The sequence below is a fragment of the Pinus tabuliformis genome, chromosome 9 (assembly GCF_031772625.1).
Source record: "Pinus tabuliformis cultivar Carrire ecotype Pingquan chromosome 9, CPIR1, whole genome shotgun sequence".
Taxonomy (NCBI): domain Eukaryota; kingdom Viridiplantae; phylum Streptophyta; class Pinopsida; order Pinales; family Pinaceae; genus Pinus; species Pinus tabuliformis.
In genome coordinates, this window is record NC_142307.1 from 1,323,934,377 (window position 1) to 1,323,957,847 (window position 23,471).

General features: G+C 41.9%; 1 protein-coding gene and 1 pseudogene across 1 annotated transcript in view; both read right to left on the reverse strand.

The window, feature by feature from the left end:
* The window catches only part of EMB2738 (GTP-binding family protein), a 463,941-nt gene that overhangs the window by 37,323 nt on the left and 403,147 nt on the right, over positions 1-23,471 (reverse strand).
* Positions 19,513-19,746, reverse strand: LOC149153404 (uncharacterized protein At2g23090 pseudogene; annotated as a pseudogene).

Sequence of the window (23,471 nt, forward strand, 5' to 3'; positions counted from 1 at the left end):
ACACCCCATTAGTTGGTCCCATTGACCATGGCACTTGGGCATGAAGTCCTTTCCCCTTCATTATCTCCATATTATACACTAACACCTATAGACTAAGGGGTGGACATCAGAAATATCACTTCCCCTTGAGGGTTGGAAGCACCTAATAGGGTTGACCATTAGCCACCCATATCAAGGGAGAAAACACGTTTACGAGGACATGGTCCAGATATTAGAAGGTGATCCTTGTTTAAGGTATTAACATGTCCTTTACTGTTAATTTTAGGTATGTTCTGTGCTTAGAGCAATTTATTTCAATTTTCACAGTTAGCTCAATATCTTTTCGAGATTAGCAATCACATCAGCATTAAAGTAAACTACAGACAGAACATAAACATAAATCGCAGAAGACAAGCCAAGACAAGAGGACACAAGATGTGGCGCTAGCTAGGGACAAACCCCAATGTGGGGAAACCCTTAGATCAATTCTTCTTATATGTTCTTCAATAGTTCAGCAGAGAGAGAGAGATAGTACGTTTACAACAGAAGTCAACACTTTGACTTATCTAGATAAGAGCAAAGATTATCTCTAAGAAGATGATACATGAGATCAGTTGAAGACATGCTACTTCAACTGATTCTCCAAGGTGACTCCTTCACCTATCGTTGCACTGCATTTCGTCATCATGTTGCACCTCACCGTGCTGCACCCATCATCACTATGCTGCATCTCATCACGCTTCATTAATCATGACTATACCCATCATTGTACTGCAGTATGTGCCATTGCTACACCATGTTGCCATACTGACCTATGTGTTGGTTGCATCTTGCTTGCTTGTTGTCCTTTGCATGCTTGTTGTTGCATGCTAGCTGTCCCTTGCATGCTAGCTGTAAGATTGCATGCTTGGTGTATTTGCTGCTAAGTACCATACAACTGTCCCAATGTTAGTTAGTTGTCCCTTGCATGCTGCTCTCCTTCGGAGACAGATGCTCTAGCTGTTCTAGCAGTTCTGACAGTTCCAGTTGTCCCAGCGTTTCCTGGGAGTTTCGACTATTCTTGGTAGTTCCAACAATTCTGGCTATTCCCGACAGTTCTGGCAGTTCCCGGTTATTCCCGGCAGTTCCGGCAATTCCGACTATTCCCGGCAGTTCCGGCATTTCCCGGCAGTTTCGGTTATTCCGGCAGTTCCGGCTATTCCCGGCAGTTCTGGCAATTGCTATTATTCTTGGCAGTTCCAGGCAGTTCCCGATAGTTCCCGGCAGTTCTGGCTTCTACCCTCTAGATTAGGGCAGCGTTATCCCTTAGGATCTCTCCTCCTACAAAAACCCAAAGACAAGTAGAGAGGAAGAGATCCCAAGTGTGTTGAAAATGACTTGAAGGCTGCCTCTATTTATACTAAAACGTTGAGTTTATTTGGTTGCTGGCAGACCTTGACAAATTGTCCCATAACACAAATAAATTCATATCTCCATGAATACTTATCGGAATTGGATGATCTTTAGATCAATCCTACACCTCTCGATGAGAAGGATCCAATAAAAATATCAGCTTCCATTAATAAGATGACCCACATGGAGTTTGGCCCTAGTTGCCAATTTTAACACTCCCTCTCAACTAGGGAGAACCTTATCCGCTGATCCATATGTCCGACTGTACTATCTTTGCCATCAGTGCCCTGCACTGCTCTGCTCTGTTGAGCTCTGCTTTGCTCTACTGAACCATGAAGAAGAAGAATTGATCGAGAATGTCTCATGCCGTTCTCTACTGACCCGAAGTCAATTTCATCTGAAGAGTGTGTCACATCACTCTTACTGACCAAAAGTTAGTTTTATTGATCCCAAATCAATATCATAAGAGAGTGTCTCAAACCACTCATACTGATACCAGATCAGTTTCATTGATCCCAGATCAATGGAGGTCATCCTAGCATAGGGAGTACGGTAGATACATCGATGCATCCATCAATATTACTACTACGGTCCCTAACCCCATTTCCCTGCTTATTGATCAGATGAGAGGTACTTCCCATGAGTCCCAAACTGCATGGGTAGGATACCTCGACAGGAGAGCTAAACATCCTGTCCACAGGAGAACGAATCATCCTGCCCCAAAGTCGCCATGGGAGAACTAATCATCTCGGCCCACAGGGGAACTAATCATCCTGTTTCACAGTTGCCACGGGAGAACTAATCATCTCGGCCCACTGGAGAACTAATCATCCTGTTCCATAGTCGCCACGGGGTATCACAGGGGAAGGTTGAACCTATCATCTTGTACATAGCGCACCACCAGGGGAGGGTGAGTCACCCTGTGGTCGTATGTTGCTCTAGTAAGTACCCCAAGCCCCCTAGAGCTCCCAGAGCTCAATGCATGCAACATGCAGGACCCTTATAAGAAGGTCTCTCAACGACTCCAAGTCGTTCGGGAAAGTCACAGATTTGACCTTTCCCAAGGCTTTGACAAAATGTCTACGACCTGTACATCAATCTCAATGCGATGGAGCCTCCTCGTTCATCGACTTACCATATCCCAGATAAGGCAGTATCTGATGTCTATCTGCTGGAGTAATCATCGAATACAAGATTCCTTAATAATCGAATCCCCCCTCTGGTTGTCACAGAGAATCACAGTGGTATTCATCATGTGTACAAACAGTGCACTGAAGAGCTTCCACAACTAGGCAACTTCATACGAGATCATACTCGTAGCTATGTATTCGGTCTCGGCGGTGCTTATAGCAACCGACTTCTGCTTCTTGCTCATCCATGATATCGAAGCAGAACCCAAAGAGAACTAGCGCTGAGAAGTGCTCTAGTGATCCTCCACACTGCCCGCCCAGTCAGCATTCGAATAATCATGCAACTTCATATTTCCGACATTGTATCTCAATCCATGAGAGATTGTGCCCCAAAGATATCTCAGAGGATTCTTACCACCAATCCAGTGAGACTCAACAAAATATGAGCTCACCATGCTAACTGCAAAACATATGTCCAGACGAAAGTTCACCAAGAACATCAATGCAAATGAGTTCATGGAACTCAGAGGCATTTGCCAAATTTGGTCCGGCATCATCACCATATAACTTCTGAAAGTTAAGATCCTTGAGGAAGTCACGGGGTTGCAGTTTAACATTCCACATCTGGAATCCAACTCCCTCTTACTTCTGCAAGTGAGAGGGTCTGCACCTGTTTGAAATAGGTCGTCCTCAGAAGGTGCTAGTATGAGAGGTCTATCATCCACAACCTTCAAACAATGGTTTGGATTGGCTTCACTCTTAGTGAATCTCAGCTTCATCTAACAGCTATTAATCCTCTCATACTACGCCCGGGGAATTTTGCTTCAAGCCATAGAGGGCTTTCTTCCGCTTGCATACGTGAGATTCCTGATCATGAATCTCAAACCCCTCAGGTTGTTCCAAACCTGTGGGCCTGCTACATGAGGGGAATGATCCCCTTGTAAGATTTTCCTTCGATACATCTCAGACATGTACTTTCATGCTCTTTTTTAATTTAGGCATCCCTGTCACCATCTGACTCACAGGCCTCCAGTGCTATGTGTCAATGGACATGGTCCCCAGTGGACTTCCTGCAACTTGATACAACCCTGAACTCAAAAACATCTTTGAAAATTCTATTTTCAAACACGTACCTTTCCATTGATGAGTACCACCCTGTAACCTTTGACTTCCATTGCCGAAATGGACACTAGGTTCTTCTTGCGATCAGGTACATAAAAGAGATTCTGTAAATGAATCGAGTTACCCTCATTCAATTGAGGGGTAACATTCCCTACACCCTTTCCGGGATAGGTGGCACCGGCTCCAAGTATAATCCCACGATTGTTTCCATCTTTACCAAATTGGAGAGTGCATCCTACTATCCGATGAAGTGCCTTGAAGCACTACAATCAATAAGCCAGATTCCCGAAGAATCTGAAGGAGAGGGCCAATACAAGATAACGCTTCTTTATCTTATCAAAAACAACATTTGATTCTTCATACTTGGGGTTCCTTGCTTTTTTTTTAAGAGTCAGCGATTTCCTTGATGACCTGCATTACCTGTCATTCCTTTGATCATTGAAGATGTACCTGGAATGATTGTTATCTTCATCAAAAGATGTGTCTCTGCCATTCGGACACTCCTTTGCATAATGGCCGAACTTATTGCAACCAAGGCATTTGCCTTTCTTTCCACCCTTAGATCCAGACTTCCCAATGAAGTGATCTTTAGGTAGGCCATCAGAAACTTCCGCTGTGCCATTCTGATAATATTCTCTGCTTCGACTTCACCCTTGGTGAATTTAAAGAGGGATGAGGAATCCATTGATCCTTTTGTCCTTTCCCAACTGTCTTCAATGATTGCTCTTTCACTCTTGCTTGGGCATTGTTTTCACCTCAACTTTGATACCATGTTAATTTTAGGTATGTTCTATGCTTAGAGCAATTTATTTCAATTTTCACAGTTAGCTCAATATCTTTTCCAAATTAGCAATCACATCAGCATTAAAGTAAATTGCAGATAGAACATAAACATAAATCACAAAAGACAAGCCAGGACAAGAGGAGACAAGATGTGGCGCTAGCCAGGGACAAACCCCAATGTGGGGAAACCCTTGGTCAATTCTTCTTATATGTTCTTCAATAGTTCAAGAGAGAGAGAGAGAGAGATAGTACATTTACAACAGAAATCAACACTTTGACATATGTAGATAAGAGCAAAGATCATCTCTAAGACGATGATACATGAGAGCAGTTGAAGACATGCTGCTTCAACTGATTCTCTAAGGTGACTCCTTCACCTATCGTGTGTTGCATTTCATCATCATGCTGCACCTCACCGCACTGCACCATGTTGCACCCATCATCACTATGCTGCATCTCATCACGCTTCATTAATCATGACTGTACCCATCACTATACTGCATTATGTGCCATTGCTACATCATGTTGCCATACTGACCTATGTGCTGGCTGCATCTTGCTTGCTTGTTGTCCCTAGCATGCTTGTTGTCCTTTGCATGCTCGCTGTTGCATGCTTGGTGTATTTGCTGCTAAGTACCATACAACTATCCCAATGTTAGTTAGTTGTCCCTTGCATGCTGCTCTCCTTCGGAGACAGATGCTCTGGCTGTTCTGACAATTCCCGGTAGTTCCAGCAGTGCCGGCTGTCCCAGCTTTTCCCGACAGTTCCAGCTATTCCCGACAGTTCCCGGCAGTTTCGGCTTTTCCCGGCAGTTCCCAGCATTTCTGGCAATTCCGACTATTCCCAACAGTTCTCAGCAGTTCCTCGCAGTTCCAGCAGTTCCGGTAGTTCTAGCTTTTCCCGGTAGTTCCAGCAGTTCCGACAATTTCGGCTATTCCCAGCAATTTCGGCAGTTCCCGATAGTTCCAACAGTTCCGGCTATTCCTAGCAATTCCCACAGTTCCCGACAGTTCTGGGTTCTGCCCTCTAGATTAGGGCAACATTATCCCTTAGGATCTCTCGTACTACAAAAACCCAAAGACAAGTAGAGAGGAAGAGATCCCAAGTGTGTTGAAAATGACTTGAAGGCCGCGTCTATTTATACTAAAACGTTGAGTTTATTTGGTTGTTGACCGACCTTGACGAATTGTCCCATAACACAAATAAATTCATATCTCCATGAATACTTATCGGAATCGATGATCTTTAGATCAATCCTACACCTCTCGATGAGAGGGATCCAAGAAAAATATCAGCGTCCATTAATAAGATGACCCACATGGAGTTTGGCCCTAGTTGCCAATTTTAACATTTACATTCACGTTTGGTCCACCTAGATGCATTATTGATCTTAGTCTCTGATGGATAGCTACTTTTGCTTGAGTTCATGTTGTTTTCATTAGGTGGTCCACATCAACCTATTGATTTTTGTGTAGCATCAATAAGTATTCCCGTGTGATTAAAGAGTCTTCAAGTCAGCCCTTGATGTATTATGTAAATATTTATATTATTAAATCAAGTCAGCATAGAAAGAAGTCAAGTTGTCTAGCTAGTGAAGGGACATGTCCCTTGGGTTGTCACACCCCTTTGACATGTATAAATAAGATGATGTGACGTCTCACTTGAACACACCAAGCAAGAGAAAATATTTCTCTCTTCATCATTTTATCCCTCTTGGACAGCCACACATGTGAGAAAAACGACGAGTTTACTAGTTGTTTGACTAGCCACATATGTGAGGAAGAAGGTTGAGTTGACCAAACCTTTGACTGAGTTGATTTGACCGAGAATTGATTGTAGGAAAACCGAATGTGCGAGGGTTGACCAACCGTAATTTGACCATAGATTGCTAACTGCAAGGTTGCACATGTGGACTGTTGACCACAAAGCCAAAGTTTGAATGTTTGACCAGTGTTGAATTTCATGTGTTTTGGTTGGTTTGACCAATGTTGACTTGTTGCAGTTTGACTAGTATTTGACTTGGATTATTGGCACAAATTTCTAGACAAATTACTGATTTGTAAACCTTGTTGAAGAATAATTTCTCTTAAGAAAAGTTGGGTTTTCTTCAAGGTTGGGTTTCCCAGGGTAAAATTATTGTCTCTATTGTGCATGACTATGTTTCTATGATCTTTACTGTTTTCATTGCATTCACTGTTGACATTTTCTGAGCATAGTTATTCAATGATAAAACACTGTTTGAAAATCATTAGGAAGTAATTATCTTGCAGAAAATTGTATTCTACTATACTTGTCATAGAATTTCAACATGGTATCAGAGCTTTGTTGAAAGATCAACCATTGAAGGCAATCTAAGAGACAATATTCAACAGCTTGATTGAATTTTTTGATCTCTTGCCAAAATAGTGCCAAGTCTTAGAGTAGAAGATAGGTTGGATGGTGCTACTAATTTCAGATCTCGGAAGACCTGGTTACTCATTGTCTCGGAAGAAAATGAGCTTCAGGATCATGTAAAGGAAGTCATTCCAGAGCCAGAGGGAGCTGAGGAGAAAGGCAAGTATAATAAGAATGAAGCCAAGGCTAAGAAAATCTTGATAGATTCCATAAAATATCACTTGATTACACATGTTCCTGATTTGAAGACTACCAAAGAAGTATATGATGCTTTAGTGGGATTGTATGAGAGTAACAACACTAGCAGGAAACTAAACTTGAGGCATCAACTCCGTCATGTTATGATGACTAGATCTGATTGTTGTCCCTTCTCTTACGAGAGTATCTCAGTTAAGAGATGAACTTAGAGGCATTGGAGATACCATTGATGATACAAAGCTTGTTACAGTGACTCTCAATGGATTTCCTTCCTCATGGGATCCAATTGTTCAGGGAATTTGTGCACAAGAGAAGTTGCCCAAGTTTGATAAGCTATAGACTGATTGCGTCCAAGATGAGGCCAGATTGTTGTCCAAGGGAAACTTGCAGAGACCTCATGATGAAGAAACTCAAGCCCTTGCAGCTCGGGTAAGGAAAGGAAAATGAAGAAGAAATTTTGTAAAGTTTGATAAGAAGAATATAGGTAGAAGACCAACTCTTGTTCTAGATCAAAAGAAGAAGCATATGTCAAACATCAGGTGCTTCAATTGTCATGATTTTGGTCATTATGCCTCCTAGTATCCTCAGAAGAAAAGGAAGGGAAAACAACATGCATTAGCAGTAGATGTTGATGATGATGACCATCCACCATAGAAGAAGTCGAAGGAATATTTCTGTCTTTACTCATACAGGAACTATTATAGATGGCATTGATGTTTGGTTGCTGGACAATGGTGATTCTAGGTACATGACAGGTTTTCGAGATTCTCTCATAGATTTGACAGAGAGGGATTCAACAATGCAGGTGGAACTTGGGGATAAAACCAAGTATGCAATGAAAGGAGTTGGGACAGCATTGTTTCGGTTGGAGTCCAAAGATTCTATAATGACCCATTTCAATTTATAAACAAAAGAGTATTAACATGCATATGATAGCTACATATGCACACATTGCATGCCTTGCACTAGTATACTTAGTAAATAATTAGGAAAAATGTTTAAAAGAATAAAAAGGGGCTAAATACCTAAATTATTGAGAAGAGAGATATTACCTAAAAATTCAACACTCAAAATGTACATATTAAATATTTCGTACTTATAAGGTTGTTAAATAAAATTTACAAATCCAATCCTTCTAATGTAAATATTGATCACTATAGAATTAAGGTTATAAAATAATTATTGTTAATATATATATATATATATATAGATATATTTCATTTATTATATATTATAATTAAATTTTATTAAAATTAAAGTTATTAAATTTAAACATGACAGCCACAGCCATATAAACATATGTAACCTCACCTCCTGATTACACGTAAAGCTATGAATGTCAATAAAAATCTGTTGAAGGGTGGTGGAAGGGAGCGATGACCGCCTAGGAAGGGTATTTATCCCAAGTACGCAGAGCCACTGGGGAGGATTTTTTGGCTGGAAGAGAAGGACGAGGAATGATAGTTAGAGATCTGAATCAGAGCTAGGTTTTTTCATTATTCTTGAAGCTTTTGGGCATGGGGGACCGAAATACTCCAATTGGGAGGTATTTTGGAGCTGAGTACCAAGGTTGTGCTCAGCTTGGCTGGGTGGTTTTGGTCTTTTGGTAACAGGAGCGGGAGCAAATTGGAATTGTCTTCAAGCTAATTTCCAGGTATTCCTCTGCACTTAATTTTCAAATTCAATGTTTGGTTAATGATAAATTTACGATAAATCATGGATTATGGCATAATTGTTAGGATAGATGTCATATTCTGGTATTAGCAACTATCATGTGTATTGTGTAAAATAGCACCTCACACACTGGTATCATATGCACACATTGTATGCATGCTAATACTCTTTTGTTTATAGATCGAAATGGGTCATTACAGATTCTCTTCACATGAGAGATGTTGGTATCATATGCACACATCGTATGCATGCTAATACTCTTTTGTTTATAGATCGAAATGGGTCATTACAGATTCTCTTCACATGAGAGATGTTTTGTTCGTACCAGGATTGAAGAAGAACCTGCGCTCTATCTAAGTGTTGGAGGATAGAGGTTACGAAGTTACATTTGTAGATGGTCAGGTTTTTGTATGGCCTAAGGGCTTGAGTATAGACTTAGCAGGAGTGATTGGTGTTCTAGAGCAAGGAATGTATAGATTGTTAGGATGTCCATCCCAGGCACTGATACATGACAATATTAGAGTAGAGTCAATACAACCACTGGACTTGCCTAGAGATGTTATAGTGACTAAGAAGAGGTTGGCATGGTTGTGTGACACTTTGCAGAATGCAGAGGGGCATGCAGGTCCCTATGATACTTTCAGGGAGAGAAAATGACCACAGAGGTACTTGAGTTATATGGCATTGATGAACCACATCATTGATTCTGAGCCTTCCAGTTATGAGGAGGCAGCAGACCAACATGTTTGGAAGGATGCCAAGATGGAGAGTACCAATCTATCATGAAGAATCATGTGCAGGAGATAGTGCTGAGACCTGAGGGGAAGTCAGTATTGACTTCCAAGTGGATCTATAAGATCAAGAATGCAGTAGATGGTAGCATCGAGAAGTACAAACAAGGTTTGTGGCGAGAGGGTTCTCCCAGAAAGGAGCAGACTATGATGAGACATTTGCTCCAGTCACTATGTACACTTCTATCAGGACTATTGTTTCTCTTTCTTTTGTTATGGGTTAAAGGTTACTTCAAATGGATGTAAAGACCATGTTCATAAATGGTGTGATTGAGGAGGAACAGTACATAGAGCAACCTCAGAGCTTTGAGGTACATGGGAAGTAGTCCCATGTCTGCAGATTGAAAAAGGCTTTGTATGGACTCAACCATGCACCCAAGGTTTGGTATTCCAGGATTAATGGACACTTCATGAGTTTGGGCTTCACCAAGAGTGATGTGGATCCTGACCTTTTACTACATGGTTGTTGATGGTGATCCTTTGAACTTGGTATTGTATGTTGATGATCTGTTCTTTATTGGGGCAAAGAGGCTCATCATTGGGTGCAAGAAGGAGTTGGCCTTAGAGTTCGAGATGAAGGATCTTGGCTTGATGCATTATTTCTTGGGATTGGAGGTGTAGCAAAGACTTGATAAGAAATTCCCCGGACAAGAGAAGTACATTGTTCATATTTTGAGGAGATTCGGTATGACGGAAAGTCCATGTCTACACCTATGGTGACCAATTTGAAGGAGATGAGTGATTCCGCTTTAGATTCAGATTTGGTGGATCCCACTATGTATAGGCAATTGATTGGATCCTTGATGTACATGGTTAATACCAGGCCATACATTTGCTTTGCAATGAACACAATGAGCTAATATATGGTTGAGCCGAGGCATGTACATTAGGTTGCAACGAAGCAAGTGTTGAGGTACCTGCATGGTACAATTGGACATGGTTTGAGATATGTCTTAGGTGGTGAAGTGAGGCTATAGGGATATACCAATTCGGATTGGGTCGAGAGTGCAGACGACAGAAAAAGCACCTCGGGGTGCTACTTTAGATTGGGATCACCTATAATATCCTAGTTTAGCAAGAAGCAGACTTCTATCGCACTCAGTACAACAGAGGCAGAGTATATTATAGCCAGTGCCACAAGTCAGGGAGCAGTATGGCTTCGGAAGCTGCTTGCAAGGTTATTTGATCGGGAGCAAGAGACAACCTTAATACCTTGTGATAATGAAAGTTGTGTTAATCTTTCAGAGAATCCAATATTTCATGACATGTTGAAGCACATTGAGATCAAATATCACTTCATCCGAGAAATGGTGTAGTGAAGCTCCAGTACATATCCACAAATGAGCAGATTGTGAACATTTTCACTAAGCCTCTATCTAGAGCGAAGTTTGTATACTTCAGAGAATCTTGGCGTGATGCAGAATGTCTCCCTCATTGGGAAGGAGTGTTGATGTTTTTGCATCTTGCAGAATAGGGCAAACATTCTCCCACAAGGTCATTTAACTAGGGGGGAATGATACATTCACCTATGGAGCCGTGCTAATTTCATCAAGGGTGAATGGCCCAGGGCAACTGCAACATAGGCCAAACATTCTTCCATTGGAGCCATGCTAATTTGGCATCCATAGGGTCATGTTGATTTGACTAGGGAATTGTAATATCCCTTACCAGGGGTATCCCCCAAACACAAGCAAACTCCAACCAAGTGGTATAATAACTGGGGAACTCAAAGAGATAAAAATAACAGTAGTGCAACATACAATAATGTATACATGGAATATAAGCAGATACTCAAGAAATGCGGAGAGAAATGCTAAGCCATTTTATTATACCGAGTAATGGAAAGAGTACAAGAGGTGATCAGAAAGATAGCACCTTGACTTGCACAAGGCAAGTGAAGAAATACACTCAAAATGGTAAGGTAATGGCCTCTTTTTGAACTGCGTCCAAGCTGCTGGAGAACTGCTGTGCTGCTACTACTACTGGAATCAAGTGAGGATTTGGGGCTGTTCCCCTCCTTAGAAAATGCTGAAACTCTAAAATCAACCTCTGCTCAATAAACCCAGAAGAGCCCAGAAAGCTTTTCTAAAATAGCTGACCCCTGAAAATCACCCCCTTGAGGATCTACGCTATCCCTCAAGGCTCTGCGCTGCCCCTGAAGAGAATCCTCCAAAACTCTACCCGAGACTCTGCCAAAATCCTCCAGTATGCAAGGGCTGATCCCTTGCTCAATCTCCAAGCTCAAATCCTCCACATAACCTCAATTCAGAGCTCCTACCAAAAGAGACTGTGTCCTCCCCTCTCAAGACTGCGCATGCCTAGTTCCTCCTCAACTCCAAAGATCGCTCCTCTTGCAAAATACTAATGAAACTACCTTGCCCGAGCAGGCACTCGAAGTCCCCCGGGGCTAAGGGCGAGATCTCCGAACGGAGACACTCAATGCACTAAACAGTGCTGCAGACAGGCTAAACAGCCAGCGTGCTCCAAGTCGAAGTGACTAGCTCAAATGCAACATAATCGAATGCCCAAATGAGGAGGCTCCTCTCTCCTTTATAGCGTTGGCCTCTCTCAAAACCCTAAGGCCCACCTTCTCCAACCTAACCTCCCTCTTGCCACGTGCTCCTTCCCCATCTGTGCAGTCCCTCCAAGTGTCTACGTGGGGCCCCTTCTCTACGTGGTCCTTTGGCCCCCTTGGCTCCCCTTTTAAGTTACAACGTTGTGCTACTAGGGAGTGACTTTATCCAAAAAGTGAGTTATGTCCCCCTTTCCTCACTTTTTTTATTTATAAATAATTATAGAAGGCAAAACTGAGCAAAATCGAATATTCTAATTAGCCATGGCTAGTTAGGAATATTATAGTCTCCCCTGGCAAAATGTTGCTTGTCCTCAAGCAACTGAAGTGATGGATGCTGCAAAATTTTCTCACTCTCCCAAGTGGCATCCTCATCCGGTAAATTCTTCCACCTCACCAAGAATTCCCGGACCATCCTGCTCCATAGCTGCCTCTCCCTGGTATCAATAATAGCCTCTGGCTGCAACACCAAATGCCCCTCATCATTCGTGGGTGGTAGCTCATTTGTCACTGTCACATGTTGCCCCAATGCCTTCTTCAGGCATGATACATGAAAAACGTTATGAAACTCGCTGCCTCGGGGCAGCTCCAATTCATACACAACCTGTCCAATCTTGCGTATCACCCTGTATGGCCCATAAAAGCGGGGCTTGAACTTATCAGCTCCCTTCTGCTTCAGTCACGACTGTCGGTATGTCTGTAATCGTAGGTAGACCAAGTCCCCTACCTCAAACTGTCTCTCCACCCGACCCCTATCAGCATACAGCTTCTGCTGGTTCTGCGCTGTAGCCATATTATCTTTGAGAGTTCGGAGGATATCCTGACTCTCTTGGATCCAAATCTTGGCTCTCGGAGCCTTGCTAGCACCAAACATCACGTCAGCAAAAGATAAAGGATGATATCCATACAAAGCCTAGAATGGTGGCATACCAATGGACATGTGATGTGTAGTGTTGTAGCAGTACTCCCCCAGATGCAGCCACTTCAGCCATGCTCGTTGCTGCCCACTGACATAGTTACGCAAGTAGCCCTCCAGCCACTTGTTAACTATCTCTGTTTGCCCGTCCGTCTGTGGGTGATAACTGGTACTCGGTGTCAACTCCGTCCCCACCAACCGGAAAAGCCCTTGCCAAAACCCTCCCATGAAACGACTGTCCCTGTCATTGATGATGGTCTCGGGAAGACCATGTAGCCTGAAGACCTCTCTGAAGAACAGCTCGGCCACCTGTGCTGCTGTGTAGTGTGCGGATATGGTGAAAATGTGTGCGTACTTTGTCAATCGATCAACGACGACAAAGATACAATCCTTGCCCTGCACCATGGGCAACCCTGTGATGAAATCCATTGAAATACTCTCTCATTTCCCCTCCGGAATGGGAAGAGGCTGCAGTAATCCTGCGGGATGGCTCATCTCCCCCTTGTTCCTCTGGAAAATATCGCACTCCTGGATATGCTGGAGTACGTCCTCCTTGAGGCCCTTCCATGAGAACCTCTCTCTAATGGCCCTGTAGGTTTTGGTAAACCCCTGATGGTCGGCCAATGGTGAATCATGTGATGCCTGAAGTATTTTCTTCTTGAGCTGAGATCCCTCAGTCAAGAAGATCCGATCCCTATAGTAGATGATCTCATCGACTACCTTGTACCTGTCATCCGCCACCTGCCCATCCAGAACCTCACATGCAAATCTGTCCTTGGAGTACTCTACTAAGAGTCGGGCCCTCCAGTTTGTGTCCAAACTCATAAGAGACAACGTGGCTGGTCTACGTGAAAGGGCATCTGCTACCACGTTGTTCTTACCCTTGACATACTCAATGTCAAAGTCGTACGCTTGGATCTTACTAATCCACTTCTGTTGCCTCTCCTGTAGCTGTTTCTGCTCCAAAAAGAACCTGAGGCTATTGTGATCAGTCCTCACCTTGAACCTATTACCCACTAAATACTGTCAGAATTTGGCCAATGCATGCATAATGGCCAGCATCTCCTTGTCGTATATAGAATACAACCTCTCATGCGGAAGGAGCTTCCGACTCTCAAAGGCTATAGGGTGACCTCCCTGCATCAACACTGCACCGATCCCCTCTCCCGACGCATCACACTCCAAAACAAATGGCTGCGAAAAATCTGGCAATACAAGCACTAGGCAGCTGCTCATAACCTCCTTGAGCCTGTCAAAGGCTCGCTGCGCTATATCCGACCAACTGAATGCCCCCTTCCTCGTCAGATCTGTCAGGGGTGCAGCAAGCTGTGAGAAACTCTTGACGAACTTCCGGTAGTAAGTACAAATGCCAATGAATCCCCGAAGTTTTGTCACGTTCCTCGGCTCCGGCCAATCTCTGATGGCCCTGATCTTCTCCTCATGGACTCTCACTCCGTCCACCCCTATGATGTGTCCCAAGTACAACATCTCTATCAACCCAAACTCACACTTGGAGAGCTTGGCATAGAACTGCTACTCCTCCAAGATGCGCAACACTGTCTCAATGTGCTGGAGATGCTCCTCCCAAGTCCTGCTGTAAATGAGAATATCATCAAAGAACACCAACACAAACTTCCTTAAGTGACTGCAGAAGATGTGATTCATGCAGGACTGGAATGTAGCTGGGGCGTTGGTTAGCCCGAAGGGCATCACCAAAAACTCAAAGTGACCATAGTGACACCTGAAGGCGGTCTTGGGAATGTCCTGCTCCCTCACGCGAATCTGATGGTACCCAGATCTCAAATCAGTCTTTGAGAAGTACCATGCCTTTGAGAAGTACCATGGGAGGATCATTCGCTTTGCCTTCGCCATTTCTGCCTTGTACTTCTTCAATGGATCTACATTTGCAGGCACAACCATCTTGAGAGCATGCTCATATAATAGGAATGACATTCTTGCCTTCCAGACGAATAGTTGGATGCTCCATCTAATCTATCCTGACCCCTCAAGCCACTGGCTACCATCTCTGCCACAAAAATGTCGAACTGCTTCTCTCTGCTCTTACTGTTGTTGATCAGCCAATAAGAGAACGAACTTCTTGGCGGGAAGTCTACTAAGGAAAGGTTCCCTCAAGGTGCTTCTCTTCTCTTCTGACGTCTCTCTGCCCAGCAAAACAGCCTGCGGAAAAACTGTGTCCCACCAACTCTTCCTTACGCTAAGGCTTCAGTGCTGCTCACTCTGCCATGGCAAGAATTCGATTTGGAAGCCCTTCTCTCTGTCGACTCACTCAAGGAGAGACTTCCTAGAAATTCAGGCCTCCAGCTAGGACTGCGCAAACCCCTCTAGGGATTTGAATTGCTACCTCCTGCAACTTTTTCGACCTCCTTTTCTACTCAGCGTTGGGTTTTCTAGCACTGTTCTTCTTGCTTCACCTGCACTCTACTTCAATACCATGTGAAAATTCCTTAAACCCGGGAATTCATATTACAGCACTGATGATATTTCTCCTACTTGTTAGATTTACATGAACAAGTTATTTGCAGTTTCCTATGACAAACATCAAAATACATACACTACAGCCTACTCCATTTAAGATAATATGTCGAAACAAGAAATTGAACAAGAGAAAGATACAACACAAATGACATAGTTGTTTTTGGACAAATATCCCCAGAAAGACCCAATTTGAAAAAACTGGTGCAAAAGATCTCATGGTTTTTATTATTATGCAGTAGTTTCCCTCCCGGCAATCCACTTATAGAGAAATATGACTGGCATAAGAAATTTGTGAGATTACCTCACTCTACCCGGCAAGTCCCAACTGATTCGACAGCTGAACCAACGTGTCCCTGACTATTTCTGTGCTGCCCCTGCGTGGGCCCTGCATCAGCCTCTAAGGCTTTGCGTCAGCTCTGCGCTGGGTCAATTTTATCTCTCGGAGCTCTAACATAAACCCTCCTGGCTCGGACCTCAAACCCTTGCAAATTTTCGGACTTTTGCTCTGGAAGACTGCGTTGCCTTTGTGTAAGCCCTTCTGTCTCAGTGTCAACCCATCCTGGGTCTCGTGCTGCCTCCTTCTGATGTCTCTCTACCTCTCTGTTGCGTATCCTGGCTCAGGAGAAGACTCTCTAATAAAACTATCCCTGCCAATGTTGCACGAAGCGGAAGCGTTTTTTGGAAGCGGGGACGCGGAAGCGTCATTTTCCAAAAATCTAGGAAGCGAAGCGTCCGCGGAAGCGTCTGCTATATATATATATATATATATATTTGCATTTATACTCAACAAACATCCCAAATAGCAAATTAATTGCAGAAGACATGAAAACATGCATATTTTTGCATAAATCAAGATAGATATAACATCCATTGTACATTAATGATTAATTATTCGAGCATCAACCATTTAGATGCATCAACCATCTAGAATCTAGATTTTTCTCCTCTTGTCTAGCCTTTGCCTCTACCTCGATTGTCTAGGGATATTAGTCAACATTGCCCAATTTTGATCAAACTACCTAATTCAAGACTTAAAATATGGTAGAAAAAGCTTAACATGCTTGATCGATGATTTTGACTTGATTGAAAGGTAATTTTTTGCTAAGGGGGTGTCGCGTGACAAAGGAGTTCAACAATTAACACCACCAACACTAGGGTACATATAGGGGTTGGTGCTCTTGATTAAATGCTAATCGCATACCTCATACTTTGATATAATCTAATGAAATGTCACAATCCCATTGATCCTGAATTCCTGAAAACTGTTAAGTCTGCTGAATTTTGAATAGGATATGAAATTCTATTTTCTCCATATGAAGTCCAATGAGGCTGGAACCACTCTCAAACAACCCGAGTCATTTCATGGTAATGTTAAAAATTTAAGTAAAAGGATGAAAATGAAAAATAAAGGAGAATGTCACTTTTTCTTTAAGAATTTAACATTACCATGAGGGAGCATCTGCTTTATTTATATTTTTCTTTTGCCTTCATCCGTCACCCTAACCCAAGGTGGACCCACCCCCAACAAGCAAACTCACCTAAAATTAAAAAAAAATTTGAAAAAAAACGATTTTCTAAACGCTTTTCCGGAATCGTACGAAAGCGTACGGGAAGCATACGCTTCCGACGCCCAAAGTGCCGTACGAAGCGCGCTTCAGCGCTTCCGTACCACGCTTCCGAATTTCCAGGAAGCGGCAAAAAATTCGGAAGCGCGCTTCTGGCCAAGCTTCCTAGGCACTTTCATACGGGATGCACTTCGGGGCTTGGAACCGTGGGGGGGGGGGGGGGGGGCGCTTCGTGCAACATTGATCCCTGCCCCTCACTGCAAAAGCTCACTATCGATATTCTCCCACCAGCTGTTCTACTTCAGAAAATTGAACTTCTGGAATCTGAACTCACTTTGTGTGCTTTTCCAAATGACTCTCAAGCTTCCTTAAATAATCTTCTCATTGACATTCAACGGCCCAGATTAGAAGCTAATCAATGGCTAAGATCATTTTGATTTTATCCTAGTCTTCTTCTAGAAGTTACACCCAGAGTTAGATTAATACCCATTAATTATTTTATTTTCCTAAGTTTAGACTTAGGGTCCCATTAAAAATAATTAATTATTTTAATAAAATTGTTTTTGGGTGGAATTTTCCAAAACGCTTTCTGTGTTCTTTGGAATACATGTGCCTAAGCCTCCCTGCAAAATTTGAGACTTAGAGCACATCCGATGCTACCAAAAATCAACACTTCACTCCTATAATCTCTCACAAATCTGGTCTCAAAAGCTAGGCATCTCCTTCTTCTCCAAGCTCTCCAAAGATGCAAGAATGAGGAAAAGAGAGGTGGGAAATGCCTTTTAACCTCATCCTCTCTTTTCCCTAACTCATCCTTGACTCACTTGAACCCAACCTAAACCCAAGTTAAGTCCAAAAGAAAGAACAACTTTGTGGAACCAACTTTTGTCTCAATGTTTAGCTTTCACATTGATTAGCATGGCCTTTACACTTCACATCACTTTCAGTCTTTTATATTCATCATTCAACATTTATGTACACTTTCCATTCAACATAAATTATCACTAATGTGCTTAGTGACATCAACAACATTTATCAACATTAATCAATCAACTTAACTTGACATCAATGCCAATATTGCCAACAATCTCCCTCTTTGGCATTGATGGCAACTCAACTCATTCGTCCTCCTCCTTTTGTCCTGAAAGATATTTCTCATTGCTGCCCATAACCTCTACTTACCTCCGTCTTTGACATCAATGGCAAGGGGTTATAGATGTCTTGTAGCCTGTATGATATATAAATGCTTCTTCAAATACGCTCAATACCAGCGCTGCAACACATTGTTGTGAAAACACTTTGAAAGAACACTGTTGAGAGAACACTTTATAAGAAAAATATGGTATGCACAAGAAAATGAATTATATTGAGCATTGTTTGAAAAAAAAAAATGCAGCATAGTTAATATGCACTCCTTTCATGATGTCTCTACAATTTGCTTCTAGTCAATGTGTCAATGAACCTGAGCAATGGTGTTTTTTTTTTTTTGGTAGAAGTCTTTGTACCAAACCAAAATTCTTCAATAGAACAATGATCCAAGAGTATGACAGAAGATAAGACCAATGCAATTCTATTCAAACTTGGAATCCCTTTGTCAGATCTGTAATGTTTCCCAACCTACTTCAATATTGTTGATTATGATGCAAGCATGTCACACTACCAATCTAACGCCTCAATCATGTCAGGATACTTGTAAGACGGATTATTGTCAATCACATAGGCTTGAGTAAAAAAAAAAATTCAAAAAACAACCTGTACCTTGATCTAAACCTTATTAGTATGTCAAGTTATCTGAGACAGTCACAAAGTTTGCCCAATTAATGAGAAAACTTCAAATCTATCTTTTGCTCAAGAAGGAATGCATTGTCTATCCTTTCACATTGTGTCCTTACAAATTTAAAGCTCATTTATATAAAATACAATTTGATACATTTGTGAGGCCTCAGTCACAACAAAAACCAAGAGACGTAACCTGGACTGGGAGAGCTACAATTCATAAATTCATAACTCCGTAGGTACAAAATGCAATACGTTATTTCGAATACTGTGAATGTAATGTGAACTTCGTATATGCAGGATAACATACTCTATGATGGTTTGTCCAGCCATCATGTTCTGCAGGATGCACTGGGATACATATGCAAATAGAATCTCCTGCAAAGCCACCTAAGCCAAGAAATTTGCAGAATACATGCACTTCAGGGCCTTGATATGTCTTGTATGTCCATCTCCCCACTTGAAATGTCTCTGTCTCTTGTGTCACCTCCCAACGCAATAGGCCATGATTTCACCCATAGCAATCATTTTTTTTTAAACACCACTTGCGACATTCAACAATAAAATATAGTTCCAAATATTTTTCATTAAGCAACAAGCTTAATAGTTTATTTACAGGAGAGTAACACGCATTCGTAGATTACCCAAACTTAAGGCACATACATTTACCCGTCTACAAAATATATTAGGTACATGTAGTAAAACCAGATGACAAGAGATTCATTATTTCTTGAGATGAGGAAAGCATTGATAAATGTCTGCTTTAGGATGCTTTGCTTCCGCATGCTCCCTGCACTTCATTTCTGTTGTAGTACAAATGAATGTCTACATACAGACCTTGCACTGAATGGTCATCACTTTCTTGTTTGTTTCAAGTTCACTACCTCTAGTGCACTTCATCTTTTCCAGATTTCTCTCTCGGACCATCTTGGCTTTCTGGCCATTGCCACCCCCCATTCACATGACCTCCAGCTTCACCTGTCGTCCCCTCACAAACTTGAGATTTTCAAAGGTTGCATTGCTCGATGTTGTTCACAGGGTGCACACTAATTCATACAGTAATGCACAACACATGAATCACAAGGTGAATTTTGAAAGAGATATTTCTTTTGTAATCCTTGCCTAAACGGACCTGTGTAAATGTCGCACATCCACCAAGCCAATAATAAAACATAACGAAGTTAAAGAATCAACGTTGATTATATTAGATCTCTGGTCAGCATTAAACTCTAAAACAGATCAACGTTTAATAATCCATGATATTAAAACAATTGAACGGGCTGTTGTGTTATCCAAGTGACCAATGTAATTCTAAAACAAGCCAACTGCACCTATGCTCAACACCCTCCAGGAGGTCGACCATGCAACTATAGTGCTCCATATATTAGGGCATAAAACCCTAAAACACAAATTTTCTCTCACTTCTTTCCAGAACGACCTGTTACAACACAACAAGCAAATAAGATACCCAACATTGTCGATGTTCCCATTACGCATGCAAGGGGTATGCTCTACACAGGATGAATTGAATTCTTTGTTGGTTGGAACCTCTGGAATGCTGGCTATCTTCGACCTCCTTTATTCAGCAGGCACAGTCTTTAGGAAATCACTCTTTGAACCTCACTGAAGAATGAACAGGTTTAACAAACACCTTGTACTCTATTCTTCAATGCCTCTGCAAAATGAGTCTGAAAATATTATCCAATATAGCATGAAGTCTGATTATGTTGGATTTATAGACCCCGCCATGATAAATTCTTCTGCGCCATAATAATTCTGGAAATTCCAAGCGTTTCTCTGGCCAAGGAAATGATGCGTTGAGAGTTGGAAGACGATTGAGTGGTTAGGGCTCAAAACCCTAAATCGATTTCTTGAGAATAATATACTCGCATTTATTCGATGACAGTGTCTAGTCTTGCATTAATACTCCAAAGCAATTTTAATATCTCAACACTTTCAATGTATTAAATACATTAAGCACATTAAAATAACGCATTCCTTCAACCTATTAAACTTCAACGCAGCCCAATCTTCTAATGTTCAACTCAACTTTTAATTCTTTTAATGTTTCAAAGTGATATCTCAACTCATTAATATTTCCTTTTATTCCAATATTGTTCAGATTAGGGCATAAAAACTCTCAACAACCAATGCTGTGTGTGTCATTAACTTCTCCAATAAAAAATGTTGTCATGGAATATATGAGCACTGCAAATAATTATTTCACTATTCATTATTAGCCTCCTGCACATAATTATTCCACTGTCTCAGGAGATTTCATGATATCTCAGGGAATTTTAATGCTGCTTCAATTTGCTGGTTGTCAATACTAAGTATGGTCCTGTCTTTTTGTCCCTGACATCTCTGCTCTAGTCAGAATTTGACCTTCATAATTGCAATTAACCGTTACTCTTCTTTGTCCTTGCGTTTTTATCCTTCTTACTGTTGGTATATTATCATGATATATAGGAATCATTTTGAGCGCTTGTTTCTCTTTGATGGATGCCAATTTTCTTCTTTATGCTTTTTTTTTTTGATCTTCCTTATTGTATTTCTCCCTCCCCCATTTTTCTTTTAATGATTTTAGAGCAAGAGGATGATCAATGCTTAGTGATGCCTTTTTCAATGGCATGTACTGGCAGTCTCCTATTCAACATTTTATTGTTTTTTGAATTCTCTTGGAGTTGAATGACTAAAAATTGCATCTCAATGCCTCAACTCAGATGATGCTTTTTGAACAAAAAACTCCTCCATAGATTCATTTTGATCAGGTAACATCTGTTAGCTCTGCTACAACTTGCAACATTTGAATGGATGAAGTCAGGCAGGCAATGCTGGTTTGGGTTGGAAAGGGTTTGCAGCAGTTGGTTTTATTTCTCCCTTTCATTTGTATTATGCTCTCTTAACCCCTTATTCTTCCGTTTCCTCCTTCCCCTTTATCCCTGTTTTTCCCCTCATAAACCTTTTTTTCGGGCTCCTAGGTCTCTTTTTGTGTAAAACCTATTAAACCCCGCCAACCCTTTGTTTACCCTATTACCCTTTATTAAAAGCATGAAAGCCTTTTAAACCCCGCGTAAACCTTATACGTTTATTTCCGGGTGCTTAAGTTTTAACCTTGGTTAATTTAACCACGCATATTATAAAATTTATGACCCTAAGCTTTAATAAAGCCCGGGCCCTCCCTTACCAGTCATGTCACCTGTCATATCAACCATCATGTGCGTTAACTGTGCCTTTCCCATCAGCCGTCCGATTGCGCTCCCCGTATGATCCAACGATATTCGTAAGGCCTTACCCCGTTAGCTGCGCGACTGTTAGGCAGCGGGAAAAGCGGTTTCCCGTGGGACCTGTCTGCCACGCAGCGTAATACCACCGCATCGCATCACCTTGTACGATTACCACCCGCAGCCCAAAAGCAGTGCGGGGAAACCGCTCACCCGTCATACCGCCGTCCTCCCCGTGTGTTAATTATCCCGCATCTTCTACCCCCGATCACCATCGGATCTGCCCGATGGTGATCCAACGGCTTTCATTAAATCCTGATCCTCCGTTCAAATTCCTTCCCAATAACCCCTCAGATCAGATCTTGGTCGTTCATTTATACCATCCGACGGCTATCTTTTGTTCTTAGCTCCTCATTGGTTTTCAACGCAATTTCCATGATTTGGCCTGCCCTGCGCTTCCAAGGGATGAAGGTGATCGTCCTCCAGCCATCTGCGCATTAATTCTTCACCCACCTGCATTCAACACAGCACGGCCAAGGATGAGGAGAATGATCCTCGAGCAGTTCAATGACAGCAACAGTTATTGAAAATTATGAAGATAATATTTCACCTGTTCAAGAAGTACACCAGAGTACAGAAAGAGCCATTTTGTTCATTAAAACATTCAGATTGTAGTAGAAGACCCATATCTAACTGTAAATGTGGTTGGTGATCCATTAAGACACCTCCACGCATAGGCTAGCTGAGATTTTTTGTAAACAGATTCTATATATATCCAAAAAAAACGATGGAATAGATTGATGAGGGTTGGATGAGTGCTATTCTGTTGTAAGCTTCAACTTTTGGAGACTGTAACTACTGTGAGACCTGCAGCGTCTAGTCTTCATTTCTAGCTAATACAAGCTTCTTTTGCTGTCAATTGCTCATTTTTCACTTCTTCTATGTTCCAGGTTGTGCCTGTCATGCATTTATTCTTGTGCTGTTAATGTTTAGCATTAGAGGGGCTGTCATCCCACCTCTGTGTTAGGTTTTAGCATGCATCATTGAATCTGTTTGCAGGTTTCTGTTGTTTTAATGCCAAAGAGCTATCATCCTGTCTATTTACAGACCTTTTAACTGGTTGCAACTGGCCATCACAGGGTCCTGTGCATCTGCTGGGGTAGTCAGTCTTCTCCATCATCACACTATCTTTAAAACTGTGAGTAATTGGTGGTTAAAAGCCTTGTAGTCTGGGGTGTTCACCCATGTCTGGGGTTAAGCATAGTAGGAGTGGTTATCTGGCTTGAATATGCAACATTTGTTTCATTCATCCACCATTTATCCAACATTTTTGTTGAGTTTGTAATGTTCCCGAGCATCACTGATATACAACCTAGGTGAGTTTCTTGGGGTGATAACATTAATTGGTGCCGTTGCCGGGGAGAGGAGAATCGAAGCTCAGCTTCCCTGGGAGAACGA